Source organism: Primulina tabacum, chromosome 14 (genome assembly GCF_025594145.1).
Source record: "Primulina tabacum isolate GXHZ01 chromosome 14, ASM2559414v2, whole genome shotgun sequence".
NCBI lineage: Eukaryota > Viridiplantae > Streptophyta > Magnoliopsida > Lamiales > Gesneriaceae > Primulina > Primulina tabacum.
Genome location: NC_134563.1, coordinates 3,249,922 through 3,266,325, shown reverse-complemented (window position 1 = coordinate 3,266,325; position 16,404 = coordinate 3,249,922).

Below are 16,404 nucleotides of genomic sequence, written 5' to 3'. Positions count from 1 at the left end.
TGTAAAATTTCGCTATCATTAAATTTATTTTTTAAAATTAAAATTAAAATTTGATGTTCTTTGAATTTGTAAACTACATTTAAGTATCTGCATTGATTATATCATTCTATTTAATTTCGATTATGATTTTAAGTTGTGTGTTACTTTTATATATTTTATGTTTACTACTCTCTATCATATTAAATAAAATATAAAACTTTTAATATACTATTACATTTTTTGACTTTTTAAAAAAGTGTTTGTAAATTATTATTATTATTATTATTATTATTATTATTATGTGTCTTAATATAACTTTAAAACATGTATCTTAATAAAAATTTAATATAAATATTTTTAACAAATACAAAAAATAATTACATTTTAATCAAAATTTATTCATCAAAAAACTTGAATTTTTGAAAAATGTTTATTTATTGTTTAAAATTTGAAAAACAAAATAATATAAGATTTTAAAAAAAATCTAATTTTTTATTAATAGAAGTTTAACTTAATTAAGATAAAAAGTCAATTTAACAATAAAATATTATTTTCATTATTAGAATGTTATCTCAAATTATATAAAAATTTCGATATAATTTTTTTATAATAATATTTAAAATTTAAATATAAAAATTGTTGGGGATCGATGTAGAGTTTAGAGGGGGGTGAATAAACTCTTCTCCTTCGATGATAGTTTATGCAAATGGTGCTAAAATCCTGTTAGAGATTGTAGCTGTTTTTGTTCAATAGTACGTCCAGCTGCCAGTAGATCACAATTAAAAGTGCGGAAACAATCCGATGGAGTAGGGTGAAAAACAGTAATAGCAGTAGGTAGTAACACAGTAGTTGTTGCTGGAAGTTCGAAGATAAAATCTTCTACGTCTTCCCTTCTTCTGCTTCCAGAAGGTATCACTAAAAGACTTTGGTTTTATAGTACACACTTGTACACACCCACTTCAGCAGGGCTTTTCTATTGTCTACTGAAACTCTTAGCAACTCAATACAATAGTTCAATATAGCAATGTTCTGGAAAAGACTCTTTCCAGTTTACAAACTCTTCTACACGATATTATAAAGTTTTGCTTGAAGAGATGAAGAAACAGCAGTACAAAATGATCTCCAAAGATCAGATGTATAATATGATGCGTGTACTGTTTTTCTGCAAGTTTGAGCTTATGAAGATAATGAAAATTTCGTGGTTGCTCAATGTATCGTTGGATAGATAAGAATGATCAGCGTTGTTATCTAAATGGTTTTGATTCATATATATAGATAACTGCATCCAACGTCTATAATAAAAAAACGACTCTTTTGACTCTTGATATAAGCATCTTTATTTCCTAAAGAGGATCCTGCAAAAAGCTTTCAATCAATCAGTTTTGTTGCTTACTAAAATTAGCAGGATGAATTCAATGTTTTTGTACAACAATTAATGTCGCAATAAATGCTTGTTACTAGATAAAGTAACGGTAACAATTAAGATCATAAACAATCCGTTAAGTGCTGATCCAGTAGGACTAAGTTCTGCTACTGTTATACTAAGCCGCTGAGTACTGACTAAAGTACTGATCTGATAGAGCAACTCAAAAGTTACTGTTTTGCATAATATTCTGGTTAGTATTATTACTACTGGTTTTGATACTCATCACCACAATAAAATTAAGTCTAACAATTTCCCCCTTTGCGGTGATGCCAAAACCTGAAAGTTAGATATCAACTAAAACCAGATGATTAGAAAGTAAATAAATAGTTCAAACAGAGTTTTGAGAAAAATCAAGAAATTTAGTCATCTGTTCCAATATCTCGGAACAGAGTATCTTCATTCTGAGGATCTTGATTTCTGTTGGATGGTTCTGCTTGAGCTTCCATCATGCCTTCTATTTCCCCCTTTTTGGCATCAGCAGCGTGAACTCGAGCAAGTAATAGATCCATTCGGCCACTGAATGAAATAATCCCATCATGCAGAATATCCAGTGTTGGTGTGTGACGTGATACTTGATCATTCAAGGCTTGGATTGTTTGAGATTGAGATGCAATCTCAGCATTGATAGTATCAAGTCGGGAGTCTAGATTGTCAACCTTGGTGGAAACAGTTTGGAGATCCGTAGCATGAGCAGAAAGAGTTCGAAGAGCGTCGAGTTGTCCAAGAACAAGATCATCATGGCTTTTGAGAACATTTCGTCGGAAGAGATCAGCTTCGTTCTCAATTTTGGCCAATGATTCTGCGGTCTTGTGGACATATGTCATAACGCTTTTTCTAAAATTTGTGGAAGCATATATTTCACCAGAATGATCATAGGATAAATTCTTGACGGTCTGAGAAAGAGTGTCAATAGTCCTCTTAAGATCATCAATCTCAGATTCAAGATTGAATGGAGCTTCGTCTGGGGATTGGCTTTCGTTACGCAGTCGTTCTCGAATTTCAGCAATACGTGCAACACGATAAATTTGAGTTGCTGAGTCAGTAGGAACAACAACTATCACAGTAGAAAAGACAGGAGCAGAAGAAATAGTAACGAGAGCAGTAGACGGTGCAGTAGGGAGGCCTTCCTTAACAACAAATTGCTCAGTAGCAATGGGTTCAACAGCAGTATGTTCAAAAACAGCAGAAGGTGCAGGAAGTGTGCTTTCTTCTGGTTGACCGACTTCCGTGGCTTCCAACTGTTCAACTGGTTGAATCGGATCATTCAAGATCATGACCATCTCCTCTTGATGTTCAGTAGAGAAAACCTCCAAATTTGGCAAGGAGGGAGACGGGGCAGCATACGATTCTTCCTGAGCTTGTTCTGCTGGTTGGACTGTTGGGTGAACGGATTCATCAGATGTAACGGTGTCTGATACCGCAGAGGTGTCCCGAGTGATGGATTGAATGACTTCATCTACTGAAGCCAATTCTCGAACAGATACAAGAGAAGAGAACTGAGTAGGCATCGTGTGAAATGCAGGAGTACTGGAAACCACAGCGTTTGTAGGTGCTATAGATTGTTCCTCAACTGGCTGAATCTGATCAAGATCTGGAATAAGGCCTACTGAATATAGTTCGGTCTTTCCAAAATTCTGTTCTTGAGCACTAAGTTGCTCATCCATTATTTTCAGACGTTCCGTTAATACAAGAATAACTTCTTGATCTTGAGCAGCAGTGGGAATCAGTGCATCAAAATTAGACTTAAGAGTCTTTAAAATTGATTCCAGCTTTTGACGTTTAATCTGCTCGAAAATGAAGCTGCGACGGTGCATCGCTTCAATCACATTTTCTGTCTTTGCAAATTCAAAGACCTTTCTCTCATATTTTACCAGCCTTCCAAAAGAACCTTTTGTTCTGAAAAACGTGAGGGGGTAGAAAACCCGAACCTTGTGCCATTCATTGAAGAACTCCATTTCTTCATTTGCAAAGTTCTTAATTTCTTCTAGATGGAGATCAATACCAGTAGAGACAGATGATTTGGCAGCTTGAAAATTTGGTTCTTCAATAAGTTTTCCCTTTCCTTTTCCTGATGAAGAGACAGTCTTCACGGAATGAAAAACAGAAGACCTGGCAGTTGATTCACGAATAACAATTCCAGACACGGGTCTGAAAGTTGAAGCAGTAGATGTTGTTGGAACAGAAGCAGTGGTTGGTAGTGAGACAGAGACAGTTGGTCGTGCAGAAGGAACGGCTTCTGGAAATACTTGCCTTATCGGAACAGTTTCCAGCTCAAAAAGGGCTGCTGTCTTCTTGATCCGAAGAACTGTGCGAGCTTTCTTTTTGTGGGGAGTGAGTGGCAGAGATAGTTGAGCAGAAGATTCCTCGGACATTGTTTTGTCAGAATCAGTAGAGATTACCACTCTCTTTCTTTTGATTTTCTTCTGAGGTGCTAAATCCTCAGCTTGAGCATCCCCCACTTCCTTTTTCAGAGCAATAAATTCAGCCACAGTTGGCTTTGGTCTTAACGCAAGCAAATTATCCGCATCCGCCATGGTGACGTACGATGCGTCCGAATCAAAAGTAAGAGCAAAACCAGCATCCTTAAGCATTTGGCTGATCTGCACAGCAAAACCAGAACTCCTTCTAACCACCATTTCCTTCAGTATCTTGAACAGAAAACGACTCCAATCCACCTGGTATTCAGAAGTGATGGCGACCATCACTTGAACCTTTTCTTTCGTTAGACGATCAAAAGTACCGGCTTTCACAAGAAGTGCCTTAGCCACAATATCAGCAAGTACTTGGTATTCCATTTTCAGAAGCTTCTTGAAACAAGACGGAGACAATTCTTCTCCAGAAGCTGAGAAGTTCAGTAAAGCAGTGGACATTTCTCTTTGGAAATTCCAGAAAGTTCATTGAGTCCTGAACAAGGGAGAAAATATGTTGATCCAAGCACAGCAGCATCGATAGAGATAGATGCGTCACCCTGGGAATACACAATTTTCCCTTCTTCCACAGTTGCCTTAGCATAAAATTCCAGAATGGCAGTTTTATATATCACAGCAGGTGCTTGTAAGAATTTTCGGAGTCCCGATTTTTCAATGGTTTGAAACATCTTTAGGAGATTTTCATCCTTGATAGTAAGGATAGATGTGAAGTTAACCTGGTAAGCATTCAGGATGTAAGCTCCGACCATTTTCGTTTCCTGTAAAGAAAGTAGCTTCGAAGTAGATTGTGTGAGCACGATTTCGAAAGAAAGCAGTAGTTAGAGAGTAAGATTCTGGAAACGTAAAAAGTAAAAAGAGATGAAAATGGCGGTTAAGAAAATGTACAGCCGTCAATATAAACACAAGGACACGTGTCAATATGTTTACGGTTGAGTATTTGAAAAGCTATGCAGAGTGTGTCAGAGAGACACTAATTATTTCAAAATTTGAAAAGTAATAAAAAGAGCGGGCTGTCCAATCGGTTATTAAGAAACACCAGAAGGAGGTTTGTCGTTTTATGATAACGTCTGCTGGAAGTTTCAAAGTACTAAAATATGTGAGCACTTTGATAAAACCAGTAGACTCGTTGTTTTATCGAAAAGACAAACCATCCTTTCTGCTTCTGACAGGGTAAAAATGTCAGTCTGAAAAACGATACTGTTCCCCCTCGATCAATGCAACTAATAAATGCAAAGATATGATATCTGAGGATAGAGGGGAAGAATCTTGGTATTCGAGTAACCAGATCGCCGTCTCTTCAGCTTCCCCTGACTCTATATAAGTGCCTGCATGTTCACAAACCAAGTCATTCAATCTTTTCATCAAACCAATACATATGATAGGTGCAAGTGATCTCTCGTAGTCTTCTCCAGAGTCAGAATCAGCAGAGGAATTCCAAAGACTACTTCCAGCCTCTCGTAAGCAGATGTTTGAAGACATCCTTTTCCAATACATTTGTGCTGACAAGACCCAAGCTTGCTAGATTCTTTTCGAAGAAGACCATTCTTTTCCTGCTGAAATACTTTGCAACAAGAAAAGTACTTCAAGCTGCTGATATTCAACAAATGTAGTAGATAAACTCAATGTAATGCTTCTAGTTTTATAAATGAAAAAGAATCTTATTTTGGCATTTTTGTTTATCTACTGCTTTCATTGAATGAATGATGAAATAGTTTGAGTAAGAAAAACTCAGTCAGGTGAATTAGTAGACGCTTCGGCTGACTTGAGATTCTTCAATTTCTTCACCATAAATGTAACCTGTGTATAAATAAGACAACAACAAACGACAAGCTAACATGATTTCAAAATGTCAGATTCAATTAATTCCGATGCTTGCAGTAGGACGCATGTTTTTTTTATCCTTCTACAAAGAGAACAGAGTTAACACAAAATTGATAAAATAAACCAGATGATATCATAAAATCAAGTTAAGTCAATTAAATCCAATATATTTCGAAAGTAAGAAAACTTATTCTCAGGCTGAGGTTTAGTAAAGATATCTGCTGCTTGTAAATCAGTAGAGATATATTCCAGACGAATATCCTTCTTCTGCCCATGATCTCTTATAAAATGATGTCTGATGTCTATGTGCTTCGTTCTGGAATGAAGTACTGGATTTTGCGTGATTGCAATGGCACTAGTATTGTCACAGAAAATAGGTGATTCAGAGGCCTGAATTCCATAGTCTTTAAGTTGTTGTTGCATCCATAGTATTTGAGAGCAGCAACTTCCAGCAGCAAGGTATTCTGCTTCTGTAGTAGACGTAGCTATGGAAGTCTGTTTTTACTAAACCAGGAGATCAGCCTATCACCAAGGAATTGACAAAAACCACTTGTGCTTTTTCTGTCTAGTTTCCAACCTGCATAATCAGTATCTGAATATCCACTAAGATTGAAAGATGAATCAATGGATACCATAAGCCGACATTTTGAGTTCCCTTTAAGTACTTCAGAATGCGTTTAACAGCAATATAATGAGATTGCTTAGGGTTAGATTGAAATCTTGCACAAATGCAAACAAAAAATAATATATCAGGTCTACTGGCCGTAAGATATAACAGTGAGCCAATAAGACCACGATATTAAGTTACCTCTACTGGAATTCCACTTTCATCTTTATCAAGTTTGGTAGATGGGCTCATTGGAGTAAAAGCAGCAGAGCATGCTTCCATTCCAAACTTTTTCAGAAGCTCCTTAGTATACTTAGCTTGATTTATGAAAATTCCAGTATCAAGTTGTTTAATTTGTAATCCTAGGAAGAATGTTAATTCTCCCATCATGCTCATTTCGAATTGATCTTGCATCAATTTAGCAAACTTTTCACATAATTTGGGGTTAGTTGACCCAAAAATAATATCATCAACGTAGATCTGTACCAATAGAATATGTTTATTCTTGACTAAAGTAAACAAATTTTGTCTACTATCCCAATTGTAAAATCATGATTGACAAGAAATTGTGAGAGTGTCATACCACGCTCTAGGTGCCTGTTTTAGACCATACAAGGCTTTGTGTAATTTGAATACATGATGAGGTGAAAAATGATCAATGAAAACTGGAGGTTGTTCGACGTAGACTTCTTCTTGTAGTAGACCATTTAGCAAAGCACTCTTCACATCCATTTGATAAACTTTGAAATTCTTGAAAGCAGCAAAAGCTAAGAATATTCTGATAGCTTCGAGCCTTGCTAATGGTGTTTAGGTTTCATCATAGTCGATTCCTTCTTCTTGTCTAAAACCTTGAGCCACCAGTCTTGCTTTATTTTTGATCACAATGCCTTCTTCTTTTAGTTTGTTTCTGAATACCCTTCGGGTTCCAATGACAGCTTGGTGAGATGGTCTAGGTACTAGAAACCAAACTTCGTTTCTTTTGAATTGATTCAGCTCTTCTTGCATAGCTTCAATCCAACTAGGATCCAGAAGAGCTTCTTTAATTTTTTTTGGTTCATCCTAAGAAATGAAAGCAGCATGCATATATTCATTAATCATTTGCCTTCTGGTTCTCAAAGGCGTTGCTGGATTTCCAATGACCAAAGAAGAAGGATGAGATTTTCTCCAAATAAAAGGGTTTGAAGGGATTTCTTCCTGATTTGATATATTTGGATTGATCTCATCTGAACCAGTAGCAGGTTCTTGAGTGTCTTCTGCTGGTACTGGTAAGTCTAATGTTTGTACTTCTGGTTCCACTATTGGAATGTCTGGTTCTGGATTTTGAACATCTTTAATGCTTGGTTCTGTATCTTCTTCACTATCTGGTTCCAGATGAATCATGTCTATCCTGTTACTCAAATTTGACAAATTAGATATTTCAGGAGTACTATTATCTTCATCAAAGACAACATGAACCGATTCTTCAACATTGAGAGTTCTATTGTTGAAGATTCTGAAAGCTTTGCTCACAGCAGAGTAACCAAGAAATATTCCAGTATCTGATCTTGAATCAAATGCAGTTAAATAGATTTTGCCATTAAGCACTTGCAACCAAACACATGGAAATAGGATACATTAGGCTTACTCCCTTTCCATATCTCATAAGAAGTCTGATTATGCCTTTTGTTGACTATTGTTCTATTTTGCGTATAACATGCAGTGTTGATTGCTTCTGCCCAGAAGCGCTGAGAGATGTCTGCATCTGCTAACATTGTTCTAGCAACTTCTTTAAGAGTTCTGTTTCTCCTCTCAGCTACTCCGTTTTGTTGAGGCGTTCTGGCAGCTGAATATTCATGATGAATTCCCCGCTCATCTAAATATAACTCAAGTAATTTGTTAGTGAACTCAGTACCCCGATCACTTTTGATTTTAACAATAGAAGAAGATTTTTCATTTTGAATCTTTTTCAGAAGCTTGATCAGGAGGTTACTGGTTTGATCCTTTCCAGCAAGAAATATTACCCAAGTAAATCTAGAGAAATCATCAATAACAACAAGAGTGTATTTCATTCCCCCTAAGCTCATGATAGGGATTGGACCAAATAAGTCAATATGCAGTAATTCCAAACACCTTGAAGTTGATTTACTACCTTTGTTCTTGAAGCTGGATCTTATCTGTTTTCCAAGCTGACATGCAGAACAAACATGATTCTTAACAAAATTAATATCAGGCAAACCATCAACTATGTTCTGCTTCTTGAGATTGTTGATTGATTTGAAATTCAAATGATTCAATCTCTTGTGCCAGAGCCAATGCTTATCACTAAGAGAGGCAACTAAACATGTAGGAGCATTAACAAGATTTAAGTTCCAAGAAACTCTGTAGGTGTTGCTTTCTCTTTTTCCAGTTAATACGGTGGACTCAGCAGAATCTTTAACTATACATATGTGCTTTTGAAAAACTACAGAATAACCATTATCACACAGTTGACTTATGTTAATCAGATTGTAACAAAGATTCTCAACCAGTAGTACGTCATTGATAGTTATGTTACCATGGATAATCTTACCTTTACCCATGGTTTTACCTTTTGAGTTGTCCCCAAACGTTATCTTTGGTCCAGTACAACTCATTACTTCTGATAGTAGATTTTTCTGTCCAGTCATGTGTCTGGAACATCCGCTGTCCAGATACCATGTGGAGCTGCTTACTTTAGCTTTCTTTACCTGTTCCTGCAAACACAAATTTTAGTATCTGGTACCCAATCTACTTGGGTCCAAGCCTTATTAATCCCTTAGAAACCCACATTTGTACAATTTTTGGTGATTTTGTACTTCGGGTATCCATAGAGGTGTGTGCAACAAAGGGTCTGTTATTTCTAACAGTATGCATCTCAGGATGTTGTTCTTCCCTTCTGTTCCTGTTGTCTGGCCTGTATCTCTTCTGAACAGGTCTAGAATTATAGTACTGGTAGTTTTTAACCTTCATAGGGGGTTGTCTTCCTGAGTTGAATCTTCTACTGGATCCAGAACTCTGGTCAACTCTTCCTTTAGGTTCAACATAACCCAGACCATAATATTTCCTTCTGTTCATCTGATTTACATTTCTTTCAACTTGAACAGTCGATACTTCCGGTTCATATGACACACTGGATTTGACGAAGTGAATGAATTTCCCTTTGCCTTTCTCTAGTTCTGGTTTAGTACTGGTTTCAGAAGTGCTTTCATTATTGCTGAATCCGAGACCACTTTTGTCACCGGATTGCTTCTGCAATTCTTGCATCTTTTCTAATGAAACAGAAGACTTATTTCACGCATTTACCAGAACAGACAACTTCTGATTCTCAGTTCTTATTTTTCGGTAATCTGCATTTACTCTTTCATTCTCAGTTCTCAACTTACTTATCTCAACTTTTAAATCATTGCAGCTATTCTCTTGTAAACAAGTGAACTTACTGACTTGATCTCTTAAGTTTTGATTTTCAGTATTAACTTCCTCGAATGATTGAGAAAGTTTCGAGTACTCTTTCACCATGTCATGCAGTGCTTTATTTAAATCAGTTCGAGTAAATTCATCAGAGTCAAAGTCGAATACTTCTTCAGATGTCAAGTTTGGTTCAACATCTGCCATAAGACATTTGATCTCTTCTGCATCACTTTCACTGGAATGACTTTCCGAGTCAGATGACTCAGTACTGGAGTCCGCCCATTTTGATTTGCTTTCCTCAGTAATCATCGCTTTGCGTTCTCTTCTGAACTTCTTGTCATTCCTTCTGTACTATTTCTTCTTCTGATCATCCTTCTTGAGCTTCGGGCAGTCAGCAATAAAGTGACCAATCTTTCCACAGTTGAAACACGCCATATCATCAGATGGTGAATTCTTTTTGAAATTTCGATTAGGATTTTGGTAAGCTCGGTGATTCTTCTTCATGAACCTGGAGAACTTTTTCACAAATAGAGACATAGCATCATTGCTGATCTTTTCAGCAGTCTTCTCAGAAGTACTCTCAATAGATGCTGCTTGTGGGATAGTTGCAGCGGCAATAGGAGTAGTAGCAGCAATAGAAGTAGTAGCAGTAGTAACTGTAGCAGCAAGAGCCTTGGTTGGCTGATTTGTTGAAGGTTCTTCTCCGCTTCTCACTTCTAGTTCAAACTCATAGGCCTTTAAATCAGCAAACAAGTCGTGTAACTCCAACTTGTTCAAGTCTTTAGAGACTCTCATGGCCATAGTCTTTACATCCCATTCTCTGGGTAAAGCTCTCATCACTTTGAGTACTATTTCTCTGTTGTCATGCTCTTTACCCAGAGCCGTCAGCTCATTGACCAAGCTGCTGAAACGTTCATCAAACTCATTTAGAGTTTCTCCAGCTTTCATTTTTAGATTTTCAAACTTCTGCATTGCTACAGACAGTTTATTTTCCTTTGTCTGCTCATTTCCTTCACATATCTGAATGATCTTTTCCCAGATTTCTTTTGCAGTAGAACACATCTTGATTTTGCTAAAGGTGTTTTTATCAAGAGTCTTATAAAGAATATCCTTCGCAACATTGTCAAGATTAGCTTTCTTCTTATGTTCGCCAGTCCATTCGTTTCTTGGTTTTTCAGCCATTTGTGGCGCACCATTAGTAACAACAACATCTGTGTTAGGCTTTAATATCTTCAAAGGACCATCTGTGATGACATACCACATATCATCATCCTGCGCTGCAAGGTGAGCTTGCATTCTAATTTTCCAGTCGTCAAAGTCTTCTTTAGAAAACATAGGAACCTTGCTGAAATGTGCCATTTGTTGTAGATTTTCACGAACAAGACTATCCTGCTTTGATACCACTTGTTGGGGATCGATGTAGAATTTAGAGGGGGGGTGAATAAACTCTTCTCCTTCGATGATAGTTTATGCAAAAGGTGGTAAAATCTTGTTAGAGATTGTAGCTGTTCTTGTTCAATAGTACGTCCAGCAGATCACAATTAAAAGTGCGGAAACAATCCGATGTAGTAGGGTGAAAAACAGTAATAGCAGTAGGTAGTAACAAAGTAGTTGTTTTTGGAAGTTCGAAGATAAAATCTTCTACGTCTCCCCTTCTTCTGTTTCCAGAAGGTATCACTAAAAGACTTTGGTTTTATAGTACACACTTGTACACACCCACTTCAACAGGGCTTATCTATTGCCTACTGAAACTCTTAGCAACTCAATACAATAGTTCAATATAGCAATGTTCTGGAAAAGACTCTTTCCAGTTTACAAACTCTTCTACACGATATTATAAAGTTTTGCTTGAAGAGATGAAGAAACAGCAGTACAAAATGATCTCCAAAGATCAGATGTATAATATGATGCGTGTACTGCTTTTCTGCAAGTTTGAGCTTTTGAAGATAATGAAAATTTCGTGGTTGCTCAATGTATCGTTGGATAGATAAGAATTATCTGCGTTGTTATCTAAATGGTTTTGATTCATATATATAGATAACTGCATCCAACGTCTATAATCAAAAACGGCTCTTTTGACTCTTGATATAAGCAGCTTTATTTCCTAAAGAGGATCCTGCAAAAAACTTTCAATCAATCAGTTTTGTTACTTACTAAAATTAGTAGGATGAATTAAATGTTTTCGTACAGCAATTAATGTCGCAATAAATGCTTGGTACTAGATAAAGTAACGGTAACAATTAAGATCATAAACAATCCGTTAAGTGCTGATCCAGTAGGACTAAGTTCTGCTACTGTTATACTAAGCCGCTGAGTACTGAATAAAGTACTGATCTGATAGAGCAACTCAAAAGCTACTGTTTTGCATAATCTTCTGGTTGGTATTATTATTACTGGTTTTGATACTCATCACCACAATAAAATTAAGTCTAACAAAAATTATATTATATCCATAATTTTAAATAATTATTCAAACATTAATACTTACTAATTTTAATAATTAATTACATAAAATAACACATAGTGTATAGATGAAATACTAATAAAAACTAAAGACCTTGTGCGAGGCCCATTTACTCTAATGATAATTAATGATCAAACAATAATGGTTTGACTTAAAACTGCAGCGGAAAAAGGTTTAAAATACTTTAAAACGGACCTCAGGGCCTAGAAAAATTTCGGCATGACCTCCCCGTAAATAGGACATCCCGAAAAACTCAAGCAGCAATTTATATCAAAATATACTCCCACTAGAGTCATTAAAACAAAACCAAAGTCAACAACCTATAGCCGCACTGGCCAGGACTAAACAGAATTTAAAACTTACCAAATGCTCGTCAGATCATTAAAATCACAGAATCGCCCCAGAACATAACAAGAACAACCAAATATCACTACAGATACACGAGGCATCTCCCCGGAAAATAAAATACAATACAAGACTGAAACAAACTCAAGACATACATATAAACTAACTGGGAGACTCCACTGAACAGAACCAAGCAATCCAACCTCAATCCCGAGCTCCATTGCCGAAACCTCGGCCTGATGCTGCAAAACGACTCGGGAGATCTACCATGGTGCCCAATAGCAACCACAACAGCCCCCCCAGTAAACAACTGAGGTTAGGATTCTGGTATGAAACAGTCCAACAATAACAACAATAACGTAAATCATGCATAATCATATAATGAAATGTGATATGCAATGCATGAAAGGCTCAACGAATAACCGGGATAACAGGAGCCAACAAACGGTACGATAACAACTGGAATAATGCTCGAGCAACAACACAGGGGAGCTACATCGTCATGCAGCTAAACCGCCCTGCCAAGTATGCGAGGTATGCCAAGCTGTGCTGAAATAACACCCCTGACTCGGCCTCCATACAGCTGATACGATATAATAGGATGACACAACAAAACGAACTAGATGGCACAACCCCAGCTCTCATCTCAAAAGGCTGCACTAACCACTGGATTGTTCAATCACATCTACGGTCTCATGTGTATAGGCATATCAGCCACACAATGATCCCGAGATAAACAACAGTGCCAGATAACAACGGATATCAACAATGGCTAACAAGAACGATAGGGCTCAACATGAATGTCATAACTGTATGCCCGATGCTAAATGCCAATAATATGTCATAATAATAAACATAGATCACAACAAAGGCGTTTAACAATTTACAACAGTCAACAAGTCATACACCCGATCAATGTAACACATAATGGTAATTAAACATAATTTATGTTTTACCGTCGTATGTTACCGAGCTGTAACATACCTATACCAACTTGACAATCCAATAACAACTTCACTTCAAGACCATTGGCATAAACAAAGCAACAATAAACCGATCATGAAAACTACATTCCATACCAAGTCCAATTTGGCACAAAAGAGCATAAAATTCGTATCTTGCTCAATGTTAACTCAAATCAATAACCGCCAATTGGAAATGAAAGATAACTCAAATATCTAACTTTTTTAGAAGAAACCATCTTCCAAATCTCAGTAGATTAATCCCAGAATTATCAAGAACATACAGCCACTCAACAGATTTTCGGACAGAATTCTCCTACTACGCAGTTTCAGAAAAGCCGCCATAACTTGCTCAATTCTTACTGAAATTTAACGATTCTTATGTCATTACGAAGACAACACATAGCTCTACAACTCTTATTTGAATCACAAGTCCAGAATCCGAGCACTTAAATGCCATAAACCCGAATTACAGTAGGTGTTGTACACAGCTCCAACACAGAATTCCATTTTGACACGTTTTGGTAGAAAAATCATATCAAATCCGTTTCTTATCCAAATTCAATGATTCTAGTGGCTATGAACATCTAACATAAAGCACTACAAAGTTTATTGAGGTAATTTCTACAAATTCAAGTTGTAAAAATCGCAGCAACACAAAACTCTCACCCTAAAACTGGAAAAATTCGCACAGAAACAGAGCACCGGAACAGCAGCTTCGATCTACTTGAATCGTTGCGCAAAGTTCGCGATTTCTGTCTTGAATCGAATCCTAGGATGTTAAGAAGACACCCCTTCAGACCGATCGAGATTTCGACACCGGACGGAGGAGATATCGCGATTTTCCCGCAGCTGCTCCAAGGGTTGCGAAAATTTGGGTTTGGGGAAGTTTCTTTCTTCTCTTCCCTTTCTCGATTCTTCCTCTCTTATTTGGTAAGTTGTGTGTATGTATATGTATATATATTGTGTATTTGGTTACTAAAATAGTAACTCAAGCACATCTATCTCGGTCTGTATTTATTTTGCTCTCATGTGTTATTTAAACTCTATATGTATTTTATATCGTTAAATTCTCCGATATTCTAAAATACATATTTTTAACACACTTCTAAAATTTGGGTTTGGGGAAGTTTCTTTCTTATCTTCCCTTTCTCGATTCTTCCTCTCTTATTTGGTAAGTTGTGTGTATGTATATGTATATATATTGTGTATTTGGTTACTAAAATAGTAACTCAAGCCCATCTATCTCGGTCTGTATTTATTTTGCTCTCGTGTGTTATTTAAACTCTATATGTATTTTATATCGTTAAATTCTCCGATATTCTAAAATACATATTTTTAACACACTTCTAAAATTTATTTGACATAAATAATTATTTTAATTTACAACTCAATAATTATTCTAATTATGCCAAATTACCGGATAATTAATTACAGGACCGTTACACCTTGTTTTGCAACTTTCATATGATAGTAAACCCCTTGTAGATCTTAAAGTTTGAGGGTCACCTTGATACATACCATGCTACCTCAACTTTAAATCTTTCTCGTCATTTTCCCATCCCCTCCAAGCTTCATCCAGACATATACATACAAATAATCATTATATACACACACTCGGCCTTTCTGTCAATATTTTCACATTTTTCATAATTATCTGTGAAGTTTTCCACCTGGGTTTCTGCATTTTGTCTCGTTAGTGAATTGTTTTTTTTTCCTTTTGAAAAGGTGACGTGATTTCGTTTTCTAGCTACGGAATCTTGTTTTTTGAGCTTTGACTGTACTGAACAATGTTTTTTGTCTTGTAGCTGTTTATGGATGTTCTTTATTTTATTTTATTCTAAAATCGCTGGATGTTCTTGATTTGATCTGTTCTTTGGTTGTGCTTATGTTTTTCATCCGCACTTTCAGATACTCCACCTTCCCATTTCAATTCTTGACAAGCTGTGAGTAAATAGATGTGATATTTGTTCATGCATGTGCAAACTCGAATGCAGATGTGTTCATATTAATTTGTTTTACTTCTTGTTGGGCTATTTTATTAAAGGTGATGGGTGTATTTGTTCATCGTATTTCTTGAGTTTCTTGGATTCTACATATATGAGTCTGTGTGATATCTTTTGTTTTCTCTGTTTCCTGTTTTTAATGTTGTTGTGTTTATTGAATCTTGGGATGTGTTGAATCTCTGAAAGGGTTCTTATTTTGATCATTTTTTCATTCAATGGTGACTTGGCTGGTTGAAATTTTCATATCTTTTAGGGGTGTTGTGTTGCTGTAAATGTTACGGAACAGTAACAAGTTTATTAACAGCTCTAATTCCTCTGTTTCACAGAAAATTTCAAATTTTTAGTTTGAATAACGATAATGAGATACATTTCTCTTCATATATATGATCAAATCCGAGCTTTTAGTATTTCTCTGCGAAACAATACAATGATTGGGCTGATATAATTTTTATAAGATTCGAGCTATCAATGTCTATAACTTTTAGTAAAACAGTATTATCATCGTTAGCTTTTTGGTTAGTTCCGTTTCTTCTCAAAGTGAAAAGGCATGGTGAATATTGATTATTGGTTCTATTATGTCGGCCATAGAGCTCTATGTAAGTGTAATAAATTGTGGTACATTGTGTTTGCTTTCAACGTCGATTTACGTGCAGTCCTTTTCATTGTCATCGTCGGATAGTTCATTGTATAGAACATCTTTGTCCACATTCATCGCAATCTTATTCATATCGTTTTCATTTATTGTTTCTTGAAAGTGAATGATAAGAAGAAAGTCAAAATGATAAATTGACATCTCAAAAACTATTTAGTGGCCGCAGACCTTAATGAGATAGTAACAAAATTCAGTAACCAAGCCAGGAAAGTAGAAGATTTTCAAATATAAGGAAGGTAATATTACCTTTTAAATATGTTTGTGTAGAAAAATATACTCGACCGTGTGAAATTTAGGAGGGAGTGGGC